Source organism: Lathyrus oleraceus, chromosome 2, assembly GCF_024323335.1.
Source record: "Lathyrus oleraceus cultivar Zhongwan6 chromosome 2, CAAS_Psat_ZW6_1.0, whole genome shotgun sequence".
Classification (NCBI taxonomy): Eukaryota; Viridiplantae; Streptophyta; class Magnoliopsida; order Fabales; family Fabaceae; genus Lathyrus; species Lathyrus oleraceus.
Genome location: NC_066580.1, coordinates 436,601,112 through 436,618,166, shown reverse-complemented (window position 1 = coordinate 436,618,166; position 17,055 = coordinate 436,601,112). Strand labels below are relative to the sequence as shown.

Sequence of the window (17,055 nt, the reverse complement as noted above, 5' to 3'; positions counted from 1 at the left end):
TGGACCTTCTTCTACTCGCACCCTTTAGTGAACACATATTGACTCCATCTAAGTAAATAAATTACATTGTGTCATACATTTTACTTTTATATCGTATGCTCCATACTTTTAAAACTTTTAACGTTAGACTTTACCAAACACAATTTATGCTTAGTTGTCAACATTTTATACACCAACACACATATTTTTCACTATTATTAGAATCAAATAGAATATATAACCAACCATATTACAGCTTTGAAATTTACGATGCACAAACGTTATTATAACAAATTATGATGTAGGGTCTACCACTTAGGGGGACCTTCTTCTACTCACACCCTTTAGTGAACAACTATTGACTCCATCTAAGTAAATAAATTATATTGGGGATTGAACTCGTAGCCTATAGTAAATAAAAATAGTTTCCTTCCACTCAATTAATGATGTTTAGTTGTTAATTTTTGGAATCAAAATTATATGATATATTTATAGTTAAAGCAACATTATTCCTACAACATCATATTTCTATTCACTTCTTAACACCAATTCTCTCATAATAATTTATAAAATAACCTTGTAATATTTTGAAGTTAATTATTATATCCCTTAACAATATTTTCAATCTTAATTTCTTTTTAAACATAAATTTTTGATATATTAATATTTTATAGTTCAGTATTTAAATATTTATTGTATGCTCATTTTATTTATTATTAAATTTTTGTGAAAAAATATAACATATTATTTTAAGTGGTTTGATATATTATTATTTTTATATAGAAAAATATATTGTTTAGTTTTAATCTATAATAATATTACAACTTTAGCACTATGGTAATCTCCTGGGTATTCTCAACATAGAAGTTAATACAACAACCCTTCATACTCTTGTATAGTTCCATGACTCTCCGTTGAGGTGCTTTACTTTCCAATATTATCAGTTGGCTCCAAGTCAGGAGGAATATTCATATATCTTGAGGGTTGAAATTCAGAATCGTGTTCCTTTTGTCAGTACAAAGGAGTTTCCTAAGTATCATCATCTAGCTGAAGTCCTTCATTTGGAGAAGAAAGAAGTGGAACTCAACCTCAAACTCAAGGGTGGAACTCATGGTTTTACTCTGAAGTTTCTAGTAGACATAGCCACTACCTTTGCTGATGCCGAAAGTTGGAGTGCTTTCAATGATATTCTTGCCTTGCTCGTATATGGGGTTGTGTTGTTCCTTAACATGGAAGATTTTGTGGATTTGACCTCTATTCACATCTTTATGACCAAGAATCATGTTCCTACTCTTCTAGCTGATACTTCCTATTCCATTCATGCGAGGAATCAGAAGAAGAAGGGAACCATTGTAAGATGTGTTCCTATGTTGTAGAGATGGTTCATGTCGCATCTACCTAGCAATGGTCCTTTTGTTGACAATAAGGGCAATCTTAAATGGTCTCAGAGGATCATGTCTTTGACAACTGAAGATATCTCATGGTACTCTCAAAGTTATGACGATGTCAAAATCAATATAAATTGTGGTAATTTCCCTAATGTGCCCCTCTTAGGTACAAAAGGTGAAATTAACTACAATCCAAGATTGGCATTGCGTTAGTTGAGCTACCCGATGTTAGATAAACCTGACTCCGAGCAGTTGGAAGATTTTGTCTTGTGTGAAGGGGTTGATGATGTAGAGTTTCAGAAAAGGATTATCTGAGTTTGTGGAGAGATTCGTCACCAAGGAAAGGCTGAACTACAAAAGAATAATTGTATAGCGAAGGAAGCCTACACACAGTGGGTCAAGGAGAGTGTCAAAGAAGTTTTGTTTCCATTTCCACCTGAGCCTTCTATGAACATCAAACATGTTGAGCTTGTTGTTGTTCCTATCTCCGAGATTGACAAATTCAAGGAGGTTATCAAGGTGTTGGAAAAGGAGAATGATGATCTCTGACCTAACATTGGTAAACTCACTTTGGATAGGGAAAAGTTGAAGCTCAACCTTAATCAGAAGAGGGAACGAGCACTTAAGGCATCTAATAAGGTTCAAGAAGAACAATATAAGATGAGGAAAGTAGGTGAAGCTTTGAAGGGAACTTATGATAACCTTTCTGCCAAGAAGAATCAACTTTCCGAAGCTCAGTTCAAAGCCAACAAGATAGAGATCAACTGCAAAAATCAGCTCAGAAAGCTTCAAGACCAATTGGATAGTTGCAAGAAGGAGTTGAAAGAAGAACAAGGTCGTGTCAAGCAGCTAGATGTTTCTCTTTCTCAATGTCAGAATGAATTTGACAAGAGGTTCGAAGAAATCTGAGAGTTAAAGAGTCACGCGCACAAGAATATTGAAGATACCAACCTTCTCAACCAAGAGGTCACTCATTGGGAGAGACACAACTATCATCTTCAAGTTATTTTGGATCAGAAGGAATCCTTCCTGCAAGATCAGTTGAATGGGCCTAATCATACATTGTTGCATAACTTTCTCAAGGATGCATAATACTAGAATGACAGACATGCACATCTAGCTTAGTTTGTTGTTCACTCACTTGAAGATATACTCGGGTTGTTGAAAGAGGCTTATGATGTTATGTTTCCTTACAACACTCCATGGGTTGTATTTCATTTTATCTCTATCTGTAGAGTTGTATTTAAGAGGTTTCAGGTTGATCGTGTTGTAGCTCATTGAGTAGACTGTTGAGTTGTATTTGTATTCTTTATTCATCCATATTGAATAAAATGAGTATTTCCTTTTATTTAGGCACTATCTTCTATCTCTTTTTTTATGCTTTATGATTACCCGTAACAATAGACAAGTCTTGTGATTCCTTAGAAATCATAAAAAAAAAATAATAAAACTTTTTGCATGCATGCATCATCATTCACGCATCATTTCGCGTTTCATAACGACAAGACCAATGAACTCACTGTTATTTGGCCTTCTATCAGAATAACTACTGTCATCAAGCCGACTTTCCGACATCCGTACAACACCAACACTAATTAGAAGATAATCATGGATTAATTGGAAGAAAGTCAAGCTACTATAAGGGAGGATATGATTACTATGAGGATCCAGATGTGTCAGCTGATGAAAGTAATGCAAGTTATAGCCAGGGGCCAGGAAGAGATCCGTCAGGATAATCTAAGAGCCGATTCTACTAATCTTGTTGTGACAATTCCAATGAATCCAGTTGGGGGTAACGGTACTCTAGTTGTAACCCAACCACCTCCTGAGGGTGGTCCCCTTAACCAGAATGTTTGTCATACTTTCAACATCCCTGTTGATCGGTCACCATTTTCACTATGTTTTCGTTGCTTATCCAACAAGAAACCAAGGATTTTGAGACACTGTGTATGCATTATGGTACCTTTAAAGTTAACTCTCATTGCCATAATTTATTTAAGAAATTTTATTAATTGTCAGTTTTATTTTGTGTTTTCGTAATTTTATGCTTTGGTTGTCGTGTTTATGCCCTCCAGATCCACGAAGAAGATCCAACGGACTCAACGCGAGAAAGTGGAAAGTTCTGGCGGTCGAAAAAAGAAGATTTCACAGTTCAGGAGGCCTGACACGAGCCGTGTCAGGAGGAAAGCAAAAAAAATAAAAAGTAATATCCAAGATAGTGGTCTGACACGGCCACCCATGTTATCGGACACAGCTCGTGTCAGTCTGACAGGGCCCGTGTCAGGTCACTTGGGGCATGTCAGCAAGGAAACCACAAGGCAGATAGCTGACACGGTCGTGTCAGCCCAAAACGCTAATTTTCCAATTTTTGGAATTTTCACCGTGTTTAAGCTGCAGGGATGTTTTGGAGATTTCCACCTTATGCCAAGGAATTTTCACTATATTAGGAGAGTTTCTACAAGAGAAAAGATGATCTTGGAACAAGGCGAACACAATATTGTCAGACAAGCAAGGATTACAGAGATCAGGGAATTTAGAGAGCGAAAGGTTTTCATGAGCGGGAGCGATTGAAGATCCACGTCATCCAATTACTTGTAATGTGTATTTTTTATCTTGAATTTGTTTTGAACAATATGGATAGCTAAACCCCCCAATGTTATGGGGTGTCCCTGATTTAGAATTGTAATGACTATGAGTTTACGATTGCATTTATAATATTATTCTTACGGTAACCTTTTGATGTGTTTAATGCTTTCTCTTTCGGACCAATCAAGATTGTTTTATGGTTATCAATTAGGCTGGACCGCCATTGGTAAGGTTTTCATAAGGTTACTCCGCAGTAGATATCACCTAGGACTAGGGATACCCTGTATGAATCAGAGCATTCTTGATATAATAAAGCTTAACTTCACCCTAATTGCCTATGGACATAGAAATTAGGGTAGATTGATTAAAGGTTTTCTCACCAAGGACTTGGGAGAAAATACCCTTGAGAACTGGTAGTAATTGATATTTGTTGATGCAGTAATGACTTAGAGTTGTTACAAGGATAAATCATACACCTTCCCTGACATTGTTCCTCTTACCTTGCAAATCCTTATTTTTCATTATTATTGTCTTTTGCCTTTATTTTTATAATTTTGAATTTAAAACACCAATTATAATTTTTGTTTAATTGAATGATGAATTGAACTCAATATTAACTTGCAGTCCTTGAGATAGACATTCGGGAAATTTTCCCTTTATTACTATAATAGGCAAAATAGTACACTTGCTATTTTTTCGATCACCTGTCCACGGGGGAGCCCACACTGGGATAGATGATCATCAAGATGCCTTTTTCATTCCTAAAGCTAATTCAGTCTATGATGCTTATGGGTCCTCACCTGTCAAAGTGGAGAATAAGTTATGTGTTCTAGAAGAGAAAATGAAAGCTACTAAAGGTTTTGGTTCCTTCGGTTTGGATGCTGCAGATATGTGTTTGGTACCCGGTGTGAAGTGTAACACCCCCCAAACTACTACTACACAAATATAGCCTACAATTGCATAATCAAAGTAAATTAAAGCATGCATACACGAGGGCGTCACATTTACTTCTGCCAGAAATAACACATGCCATGGTCATATACAAGTAACATAGATTATAAATCAAAACCAAATAACCAACATGCAAACTCACACGGCGGAGTAACATCTCTCTTCATAAATGGTAAATAGTGATGATTCCCATAAATCATCTACCACAAAATATCGTTCTGGACTCTAAGGCCACTCAACATCAAAATCCCAAATCAACCATTTTCAAGTGAAACTCAAACATGCAATTATACACCAAATCATGTTCTATACACATACCCATTCATGGAATTCAATATAGAAACGTCATAGCATAACATAAACATCAATTTCATGGATTAAAACATAAACACATGTTAGGGTTTCTCAAAAATCAAAATCCCCAAATCCTAAGTTCATGATATCAAACCCATATACATTACATACATTATATTTACCCATAACCACTTGAAATTCCACCCTTACCTTAGTATAGATGAAATCTCTAGATCCTTCTTCTTCTAGTTTCCTCTCCTCTTTCTTTTCTATTGTCTTTTATTCTCTCTTCTTCTCTTGTTTTACAAAACTAACTCTAATCTCTAAAACCCTTACTATCTTTTTAACTCATAATGAGCATAACCCACTTATCCACCCACTCTAATTAATTAGGCCCATTACTAGACAATTGCTATTTCAACTCATAAAATTCAATTATTCAAATAACACATATATTCAAATAATTCAAATGATCACCAGAACACATATTTAATTAATTATCACACCAAATAATGATTAATTAAAATAAACACCTAATAAATAAATATGGAAATTAAATCGGGGTGTTACAACTCTCCTCCACTTGAAATATGTTTTTCTTGAACAACTCTATTTTTCAAAATTTAGGGCCTAACTCCTTGAATGCCTAGAGGATGGATACCTTGAAGGCTTACATGAGTTATTGAAGACTTACATGAGTTGAAGGGTGCAGTGGTGTTGAATGTTATTTATGTGTTGATTATGCATTTTATTTGTCTCTTTTCCCCCATCTTTTATGTTGTATCAGATAGTACATTGTTTAGTTTTAGCTCCTTGAATATGAGTATTTGTTTTTGTGCATATTACTACTATTCAATAGTTGCATCTTTTCTAGAAATTAAATTTTTTTATGCTAAATATGCATTATTAATGTTTGACAAATAATGCCTCATCTGTGACTTATGACCCTTTATAGAAATTTGTTTATTTCTATGTAAAATATCTTCTTGAGTTCTGCACATGTTACAGCTGACCTCTAATTTATTTATAATTCGGTTAGAGAAAAAATATTTTTTTAATTTCTTAAAAAATAGATGTAGTTTTATTCATTTTTAGCTTTAGTTGGTTTAATTTTGCCTTTTGAGCTCACTATGATAAGGATCTTTTGAAGAAACATGTTACAGAAACTTAAGTGGTCGACAAATTTAATTTCTTAAAAATAGACGTATTGACATTTTGTACTTTTATTCATTTTTTTGCTTTAGTTGATCTAATATTGTGCCTTTTGAGTTCAACATGATAAGTATCTTTCGAAGTAAATTAAGCAATTGACAAACTAGCTTTCAACATACTTATTTTCAACCCATGATACATTTATGCATTAGCTCACATCATTAGTTATATATTTTAGACTTCTATGATCACCAATATCCTTTAATATACTTATTTTATGCACAATTTGTCTAAGCTATATGTATTAAAATTAGAATCTAAATTACATAACATTTAAAATATTAGATTGGATCTTCATGTGCTTTAATATTTAATATTTTCAAGGGTTAAATCTTAAATAAGCTTATTTTAGTGTGACGGCAAATGATGAAGGTGTCTTAAGCTTACTTATTTATAAGATAACTAGTAACAAATCTGTGTGTACGTCAGACTGTTTGAGGGAATTTAATACTGGACACGCAAATCTGTAGATACGCACATGCCAGATTGTTCGAGGGAATTTAATATTGGACACGCAGTTGATAATCAGATAAACAAAAATAAGAATTATGTTATCATGAAATAAATGATAAAATCAAACATTATTATAGTCCATACTTTAGGTTTGTTTAAATAAGAAAATTTTAAATTTTAAACAAAATATGCATTGAAATTAAACTAAATTAAATATAATATCCTTAAAAAGATATGCAAATTTATTACAAAAAATATGAAAAAGTTCACATCAAAAGATATTGAAATAAAAAGATAAAGCAAATGAAAATGTATTAATTGAGATAGAAATTAAATAAAAATGTTAGAAATTATGTTAAAAATAATATTAAAGTAGGTATAAAATATGTATATGTTTATATATTTAAAACAATAGTTGAACATAAATAAATATTGTGTTTAAAAATAATTAAATTTGAAATTTAAAAATGTATAGTAATAACTAATGAAAAATTGAAAAAGTTGGAAATTATGAGTGAAAAAAGGATGATATTAAAATAATAAGATATAGGGTAATAGAAATGATGAAAGTACAATGTGTAGAAATAATGAAACAAATAAATATGATATAGTTGAGAAAAAGAAAGTTAATAAAAACTGAGTTAATATTTTAATTGTAGTTTATGGGGAATTGGGCTTTGGAAAAAGAAAAATGGGCCAGTTGTACAATTTATAAATAGTATTAGGCTTTGTTTATATGCAAATAAATCACTTTTTCAAAGGAAGTAAAATAGAAAGTGATTGTCCTAACTATGACTCCACCGAATCCCATAACTTTGTGTAGTAGATATGCTAAAATTCAGTCGTCATATGTTTTCAAATAATGAGAAAGAAGCACATATATATTCGTTTCCATATTAATTATGAAATGTTACAAATAGATTGATGATGTTGCATGTGTGTTTTGTGTTTCTTGCAGATCTTCATCAGATTCGAAAATAAAGAAAGAGTTGATTCAGCAGAAGCTGGACACGCTTTAAACAGAAGTTATTGTTGACACTAAGTAATATAACAAAGCTGGAAGAATGAGGAAGAAAGCAAATGAAAAGAGATTAGGTGGAAAAAATGGTAAACAAAAAGTTTCTAAGGAAAGGAAGAAGAAGGAATGGGTTTGAATTTACAAATTGACGATGAAACAGTCGGTGAAGGTTGCATGTTTGGTGATGTGTCTGAAAAAAGGACAAGCAGGTAAAAGAAGTTTTGTTTGTATCGTTTAAATGATGATTTTGTTCGTTATTTCAGAAGATTTATTTTTAGAAGCAAGTAAAAGAAGCAAGGTATGTGTAGAAGATTTATTTTTAAATTTAGGTTGAAAGACAATCGGATGCATGGTAGCAGAAATGCATTATTGTGTTAAAAATAATTTCGAAAAATGATCTGAAATGATTTCATATGAATGGGAAAGAAGCATAGAAATATTTGTTTCCATATTGATTAAGAAATGTTTAAAATAAATTGATGATGTTGCATTCATTGCATGTATGTTTTGTGGGTTTCAAATGTTGTGTAAATGTTATAAATTCTTTTAATTATATAGATGAATTTAATCTTATCTATTAAGCAAAGTAGCTAAGTCACCTCCTCAACATTTTCAATGTTCAATGGTAGTTTTTCTTAATTTTAAGTATATGGATTTAATCTTATTTGGTTAAGGAAAATATATTTTTTAATATCTTAAAAATAGAGATGAATTGAGGTTTTTTAATTTCATTCATTTTTGTCTTTAGTTGGTCTAATTTTGCCTCATGAGCCCATTATGATAAGTTTCTTTCAATTAAACTTGCGACAAAATCTTAAGTGGTTGAGAAAGTAGCTTCCAAAATACTTATTTTCAATGGATGATACATCAGTGCATGCAGTAACGCACAATATTTGGCTATAACTTTAGAATTTTCATTAAGTAATCTTCTTTGATTACCAATATCCTTCAACATACTTATTCATGCAAAATTTGCCTAAGCAATAAAATTAGAATCTAAATTACATAATGTTAGAACACATTTATTTATTTATTGAAGTTATGACAATCAATTCTTCAGAATGATCGAAGTATTAGGTTGGATATTCCTTTGCCTAGTCACGCGTTTCAATATTTAGAATTATCAATGGAGCAAATTTTAAATAAACGTATTCAATGTGATCACAAAAAGGACATAGCCTGTATACTTATAAGATAATAACCTTAGTACCACTCATCATGTATCCTAGATGTTTAGCCTACACTTTGTTCCACACAAATCATAATTAATGTTCAAGGACTATTATTATTCTCAGGCTTAAGCATTTTCAAATGTATAGTGCAAAACTATACATGTGATGACAACATTAACACATATGATATTGATATACATTTACACAAAAGTTTTTAATAAAAATAGATGTATGTGCAGACCTAAACATTAAAAACTAAATTGGAGGGGTTGCACAGACACAAACTCTCACGTCAACAAATTATGATGATGGCGGTTCTATTTGAGAACACCTTAAATTAGCACTACTCTAAAGTGCAATGAAGGTCATTTGTCTAGGTCATGTTTCTTCATGATTATTATTGATCCTATCTGGGCAAGCATGTTATATATCTCATGATCCCTACTATTCGTGATAAATATAAGTAAAAATGCAAAAAGAAAAAATAGAAATTATCTTGTTAAAATACTCTTTATTGAATGCCTTAAACAATTTTTATTGAATGATAATTAGTTTTAGAATTAATATAAAGAATTTTAACTATTTATGGTGTCAACAATTATAATTATAGAGGAATAATAAAGATTAAATGAAATTCCAATCAACAGGCATGAATTAAATGATTATGGATCATCAACCTTTACATTCTCGCATCGAAAATAGTTTTTCTTTACTGAAATTTGGAAACCCTAGTGTACAACCAAAAATAGAACCCTTAAACCTTTATATTGCTTCTTATTAAATAGGTGTCAATAATGAGCTTTTAGGGTTGAAACAATATTAAGAACAAGCAAAATTTTCCATTGCATTGCATGTAACATTGTCATAATTTATTTGTTGTTTTTTCGTCCTTTTACAATCAGAGTTATACTTCAACTTCTTCATGAAAATTATAACTATGTACGGTAACTTTCATTTTCCATTAGTTTCACTTCGATTAGAATTAAGAAACTCTATATATGATCAACATAATGCACACTTGTTAAACATCTAAATCACACAAATATGTTGCACCAAGCATTAGGTGTGTTGTGTTATCTTGTTTTTAGATGTCTGACCTCTGTCAGATTCTCGTACCGCGTCGTGTTAATGTGTTTGGCATTGTCCATTTTTCCTATTAGCTCTCAATGATGATTGCTTCATCGAATCATTTTGTGCATAGTATTATGTGTTCTACGTTTAATGTCATTTTCCTTATTTCTTTAAAATATTTTCTCCACTTTTGTGCGCCGCACTCGCTCTAGTATGTCACTATAACTCTTACCATGTAAATATTGTATAATTTTTTTTACTAGAGTGATTTTAACTTGATTCAGTCTTTTCACAACACTTTGAATCTTGTCATATTTTTGCTATGTTTCATGCAATGTTTGCTAAACATATAAATGAAATACTAATAATAAAATTTTAAAAAAATATAGTATGACCGAGTTTCCTCACCCTTCATACGTTTAGAATAACCAATAAAGACACACTTCACAACCTTAACATCAAACTTGTCTTACTTAATACATGCAAACACCAAAAGTCCAAAGACCTTGAAAATAAAGTAGTCTACGAGTTTCCCACTCAAACATACCTATGTGAAAAAATATTGATTATATTCATCATTAATATCAAGTGAAGTTATACTTTTTACAAACCACCCACGTGTTATGAGTGGAGAATACAAAATTGTTATTAAAAAATTTTGATACTAGAAAACCAATTTTTTTTAAATTAATGATGCACAAATGCTATTCCAACAAATTATGATGTAGGGTCTACCACTTAGGTGGACCTTCTTCTACTCATACCCTTTCGTGAACACCTATTGACTCCATCTAAGTAAATAAATTATAATGTGTCATACACTTTACTTTTATATCTTATGCTCCATACTTTTAAAACTTATAATGTGAGACTTTATCAAACACAATTGATGCTCAATTGTCACCTTTTTATACACCAACACACATAATTTTCATTATCATTAGAATCAAATAAAATATATAACCAGCCATTGGTTTCACTTCGATTAGAATTAAGAAACTCTATATATGATCAACATGATGCACACTTGTTAAACAACTAAATCACACAAATCTGTTGCACCTAGCATTAGGTGTGTTGTGTTATCTTGTTCTTACTTATGCGACCTCTGTCAAATTCTCGTAGTGTGTCATGTTAATGTTCTTGGCATTGTCCATTTTCCTATTATCTCTCAATGTTGATTGCTTCATTAAATCATTTTGCGCATAGTATCATGTGTGCCACGTTTAATGTCATTTTTCTTATTTCTTTAAAATATTTTCTCCACTTTTGTGCGCCACACTCGCTCTAGTATGTCACTATAACTCTCACCATGTAAACATTGTATAACTTTTTTACTAGAGTGATTTTGACTTGATTCAGTCGTTTCACAATACTTTGAATCTAGTCATATTTTTGTTACGTTTCATGCAATGTTTGCTAAACATATAATTGAAATACTAATAATAAACTTTTTAAAAAATATAGTATGACAGGGTTTCCTCGCCCTTCATACTTTTAGAATAACCAATAAAAATACACTTCACAACCTTAACATCAAACCTGTCTTACTTGATACATGCAAACGCCAAAACTCCAAAGACCTTGAAAACAAAGTAGTCTACGAGTTTCCCATTCCAAACATACCTACGTGAAAAAAATATTAATTATAGTCATCATTAATATCAAGTTAAGTTATACTTTTTACAAACCATCCACGTGTTCTAAGTGGAGAATACAAAACTATTATTAAAATTTTCTGGTATTAGAAAACCAAAATTTTGAAATTTATGATGCATAATAGTTATTGCAACAAATTATGATGTAGGGTCTACCACTTAGGTGAACCTTCTACTCCCACCCTTTCATGAATACCTATCGACTCCATCCAAGTAAATAGATTATATTGTGTCATGCATTTTACTTTTATATCTTATGCTCCATACTTTTAAAAATTATAATGTGAGACTTTATCAAACACAATTTACGCTCAGTTGTCACCATTTTATACACCAACACACACATTTTTCATTATCATTAGAATCAAATAAAATATATAACCAACCATATTATAGTTTTGAAATTTACGATGCACAAACGTTATTGCAACAAACTATGATGTAGGGTCTACCACTTAGGTGGACCTTCTTCTTCTCGCACCCTTTCGTGAACACATATTGACTCCATCTAAGTAAATAAATTACACTGTGTCATGCATTTTACTTTTATATCGTATGCTCCATACTTTTAAAACTTTTACTTTTATATAGTATGCTCCATACTTTTAAAACTTTTAATGTGAGACTTTACCAAAAACAATTTATGCTTAGTTGTCAGCATTTTATACACCAAAACACACATTTTCACTATCATTAGAATCAAATAGAATATATAACCAACCATATTACAGTTTTGAAATTTACGATGCACAAACGTTATTATAACTACCACTTAGGTGGACCTTATTCTACTCACACCCTTTAGTGAACACCTATTGACTCCATCTAAGTAAATAAATTATATTGGGGGTTGAACTCGTACCCTATAGTAAATAAAAATAGTTTCCTTCCACTCGGTTAATGATGTTTAGTTGTTAATTTTTGGAATCGAAATTATATAATATATTTATAGTTAAAGCAACATTATTCCTACAACATCATATTTCTATTCACTTCTTAACACCAATTCTCTCATAATAATTTATAAAATATCCTTGTAATATTTTGAAGTTAATTATTCTATCCCTTAACAATATTTTTAATCTTATTTTCTTTTTAAACATAAATTTTTGATATATTAATATTTTATAGTTCAATATTTAAATATTTATTATATGCTCATTTTATTTATTATTAATTTTTTGTGAAAAAATATAACATGCTCTTTTAAGTGGTTTGATATATTATTATTTTTATATAGAAAAATATATTGTTTAGTTTTAATCTATAATAATATTACAATTTTAGCACTATGGTAATCTCCTGGATATTCTCAATACAAAAGTTAATACAACAACCCTCCATACTCTTGTATAGTTCTATGACTCTCTGTTGAGGTGCTTTAATTTCCAAGATTATCAGTTGGCTCCAACTCAGGAGGAATATTCACATATCTTGAGGGTTGAAATTCAGAATCATGTTCCTTTTGTCAGTACAATGGAGTTACCTAAGTATCATCATCTAGCTGAAGTCCTTTATTTGGAGAAGAAAGAAGTGGAACTCAACCTCAAACTCAAGGGTGAAACTCATGGTTTTACTCTGAAGTTTCTGGTAGACAAAGCCACTACCTTTGTTGATGCCGGAAGTTGGAGTGCTTTCAACGATATTCTTGCCTTGCTCGTATATGGGATTGTGTTGTTCCCTAACATGGAAGATTTTGTGGATTTGACCTCTATTCACATCTTTATTTCCAAGAATCTTGTTCCTACTTTTCTTGGTGATACTTACTATTCCATTCATGTGAGGAATTAGAAGAAGAAGGGAACCATTGTGTGGTGTGTTCCTATGTTGTAGAGATGGTTCATGTCTCGTATACCTAGCAATGGTCCTTTTGTTGACAATAAGGGCAATCTTAAATGGTCTCAGAGGATCATGTCTTTGACAACTGAAGATATCTCATGGTACTCTCAAAGTTATGACGATGTCAAGATCATTATTAATTGTGCTAATTTCCCTAATGTGCCTCTCTTAGGTACAAAAGGTTGAATTAACTATAATTCAAGATTGGCATTGCGTAAGCTGAGCTACCCGATGTTAGATAAACTAGACTCCGAGCAATTGGAGGATTTTGTCTTGTGTGAAGGGGTTGACAATGTAGAGTTTCAGAAAAGGATTACCTGAGCTTGGGGAGAGTTTCGCCGCCAAGGAAAGGCTGAACTGCAAAAGAATAATTGTATAGAGAAGGAAGCCTACACACAATGGGTCAAGGAGAGGGTCAAAGAAGTTTTATTTCCATTTCCACCTGAGCCTTCTATGAACATCAAACCTGTTGAGCTTGTTGTTGTTCCTATCTCTGAGATTGAAAAATTCAAGGATGTTATCAAGGTGTTGGAAAAGGAGAATGATGATCTCTGATCTAACATTGGTAAACTCACTTTGGATAGGGAAAACTTGAAGCTCAACCTTAATCAGAAGAGGGAACGAGCACTCAAGGCAGTTAATAAGGTTCAAGAAGAACAATACAAGATGAGGAAAGTAGGTGAAGCTTTGAAGGGAACTTATGACAACATTTTTTCCAAGAAGAAGCAACTTGTATTGAAATAAGGTTAATCAGAAGAGGGGCGAGCACTCAAGGGCAACACTTACATTGTGCCTTATTATCTGGTTGCAGAGGTGACTCTTAGTCCGTATCATCAACAAGTTTTTTCGATTCCTGCTGGCCAACAACATATGCCATATCACCCACATATGCAATATCAACAACCATATGCTCCTCAATATCATAACTATTATCATCCAGACCAACAAAGGCAGAGAAGGCCTGAAATGAAATTTGATCTTATCCATATGCCATATAGTTAGTTACTTGCTCATCTAATTTGAGGCTCATTGATCTAACTGAGGGAATTGGTACCTCCTTCAATCACTCTTCCTCCTGGTTATGATGTCAATACAAGATGCGAATTCCACTCTGGTGCTCCCGGGCACACTATTGATAACTGCAAAGCTATGAAGCACAAGATACATGATCTAATTGATTCTAAGGTCATTTCGTTCACACGTAATGGTCCTAATGTCAATGACAATCATATGCCTCCTCATGTCGGCCATTATATGAGTATGTTGGAAGAGTCTAGAGAACATAGCTTGGTGTAAAGTGTAACACCCCAATTAAACTAAGCTAATTATTTGATTTAAATTAATATTTTATTTATTAATTTAATTGAATAATTGGATGTTTGGATTATTTTTATTTTATTATTATTTTGGAATAATAATTATTGGGATAATTATTTATTGGAATAATATATAAGTTGGAATTTAGAAAAATCCCATTTTTGGTAAAAAGGTGAATTTCACGTGAAAAGGGAAAAGAGGCAGAAAGGGCAAAAAGCCAGAGAACGAAGGTTGAAGGAGGAGAAGCTTGGAGCTCGGAAGCTGCCGGATTAACTCAGGTAAGGGGGGTTTATCATCGGTTAAAGGGTATTATATGATAATATGTACTGGGTAGTAATAATCATTGTTTTACCTCTGATTGGATTGATGTATGCTGAAAATCTGTGAAATGTTGGGATGAACGAAATTGAATGATAATCGATGAAATTCGTAGGAATTAGATGTAGTAAGGTTAACGATTGGAGAAGTTGAATGTATCTAAGTTGTAATTGATAAAACGAACGAAAGTGTATGAAAAATTGGATTGTGGAAGTGTAGATCTGAGAATTCGTAGCAGAGAAACCATGACAGACCTGGAATTGTGGTCTCTGGTCATACGCGTATGGCACTAGGCAATACGCGTATGAGATGGGCTGGTACGCGTATGGCACTAGGCAATACGCGTATGGAATGGCTTGGAAGTGGGAGTTTTGGCGCTGGTACGCGCCATACGCGTGTGATACGCATATCCCTGGATGTGGTACGCGTATGGTGTATGTCATACGCGTATGAGTGAAAGAGATGAGGGTTTGAACGTGTTTTGGTCTCTGGTGGTACGCGTATGGGAATGTGATACGCGTAGCATACGCGTATGGGCATGGGCGTTACGCGTATGGACTTTGGTCAGGTGTGGGCAATACGCGTATGGCATGGGCAATACGCGTATGGGCAGAATGGAGATTTTCTGTGTTGTTGTTGTGCGGTTTTTGACTGTTTAGACTGAATGATGTGACTTAGCTGAGATATGATGTTGTAGGGATCATTTCCCATTGTTTTGAGTAGCATAGGTATTAGTAGAGTGTGCTAATACTATGATTGATTATATGGCATGATATGATATGCTTTCGTGATAAATGTGTTGATGATATGTGATGGTATGCATGATGCTGTGAATGTATCAGTTATGTATGCATTGTGAATAGACTGTTTTGTGGCTTAGAGTGTGAGCATGTGTCTATTCTGGAATTGTTGTTGATGTTGCATTTGCTAGGTGATTAGCTTGCACATTGTGGCCCATTTGGGGTGGTAGCTAATTCCCATGGTGAGGAATTAGTGAGTTAGTCATTATTGGACTGTTGTTGATTGTTTGCATGCTAGGTGATTAGCGTGCATTTCATGGCCCATTTGGGGTGGTAGCTAATTCCCATGGTGAGGAATTAGTGAGTGAGTCACTATGTCTCAAATGAGTGGGACTAGTGAGCTTGGTAGCCGTGCCTGGGTTTGGACGGTGAGGTTGAACTATATGTTCACAAATAGTCGGTACCGCATGCATGGAGTCTCATTGCATAATATATGTATGGCGTGTAATATGAATGGATGTATTCCAATATTACACGTGTGTTTGTGTTGGTATTGTTGTGTGGTCATTGAGTATGGTTTGAGATTATACATATGCTATATGTTATTGTTAAGTATGATGTTTGAGTTGATACTGCTGTTATTGAGTATGTGGTCTGGTTAGGGTGATTTGATGCGTTATTTACTTAACATTACATAATGTTGTATAATGCTCGTTATATTGATTGAGGAACTCACCCTTACACTTATTTTCAGGTAACGAGAAATGAGTTGAGTAGAAGCTAATTATTGGAGTCTAGTGTAGTCTCCGTAGTGGGTCGTGCTCTGATAGATGTAACATCGGGATGGGTTGTCCTAACTTGTTTTGAATGTTTTATTATTGGTTGAGAACCATTTTCCATGTAATGTTTTACATGATTGATGAAATTATATCCGCTGTGTTTTATGCAATTGTTTAAGTTTTAAATTAATAAAAGAGCATGACCTCTATATTGTTGAACGGTGTGAATATTTTGTGTGACACCCTTAAAGGGCATAATTACTCTGATGTTGTATTTTGA

At 32.9% G+C, this 17,055-nt stretch overlaps 1 long non-coding RNA gene across 8 annotated transcripts in view; it reads left to right on the top strand.

Moving 5' to 3' along the window:
* The window catches only part of LOC127120074 (uncharacterized), a 124,135-nt gene that overhangs the window by 75,173 nt on the left and 31,907 nt on the right, over nt 1-17,055 (top strand). Inside the window, exon 4 of one of the 8 annotated variants that reach the window (XR_007803056.1) lies at nt 8,211-8,286. The exons of 4 other annotated variants lie outside the window; for them this stretch is intronic. This is a non-coding gene — a long non-coding RNA (uncharacterized LOC127120074). 3 more of the 8 variants (XR_007803055.1, XR_007803061.1, XR_007803069.1) reach the window with 3 other exon arrangements.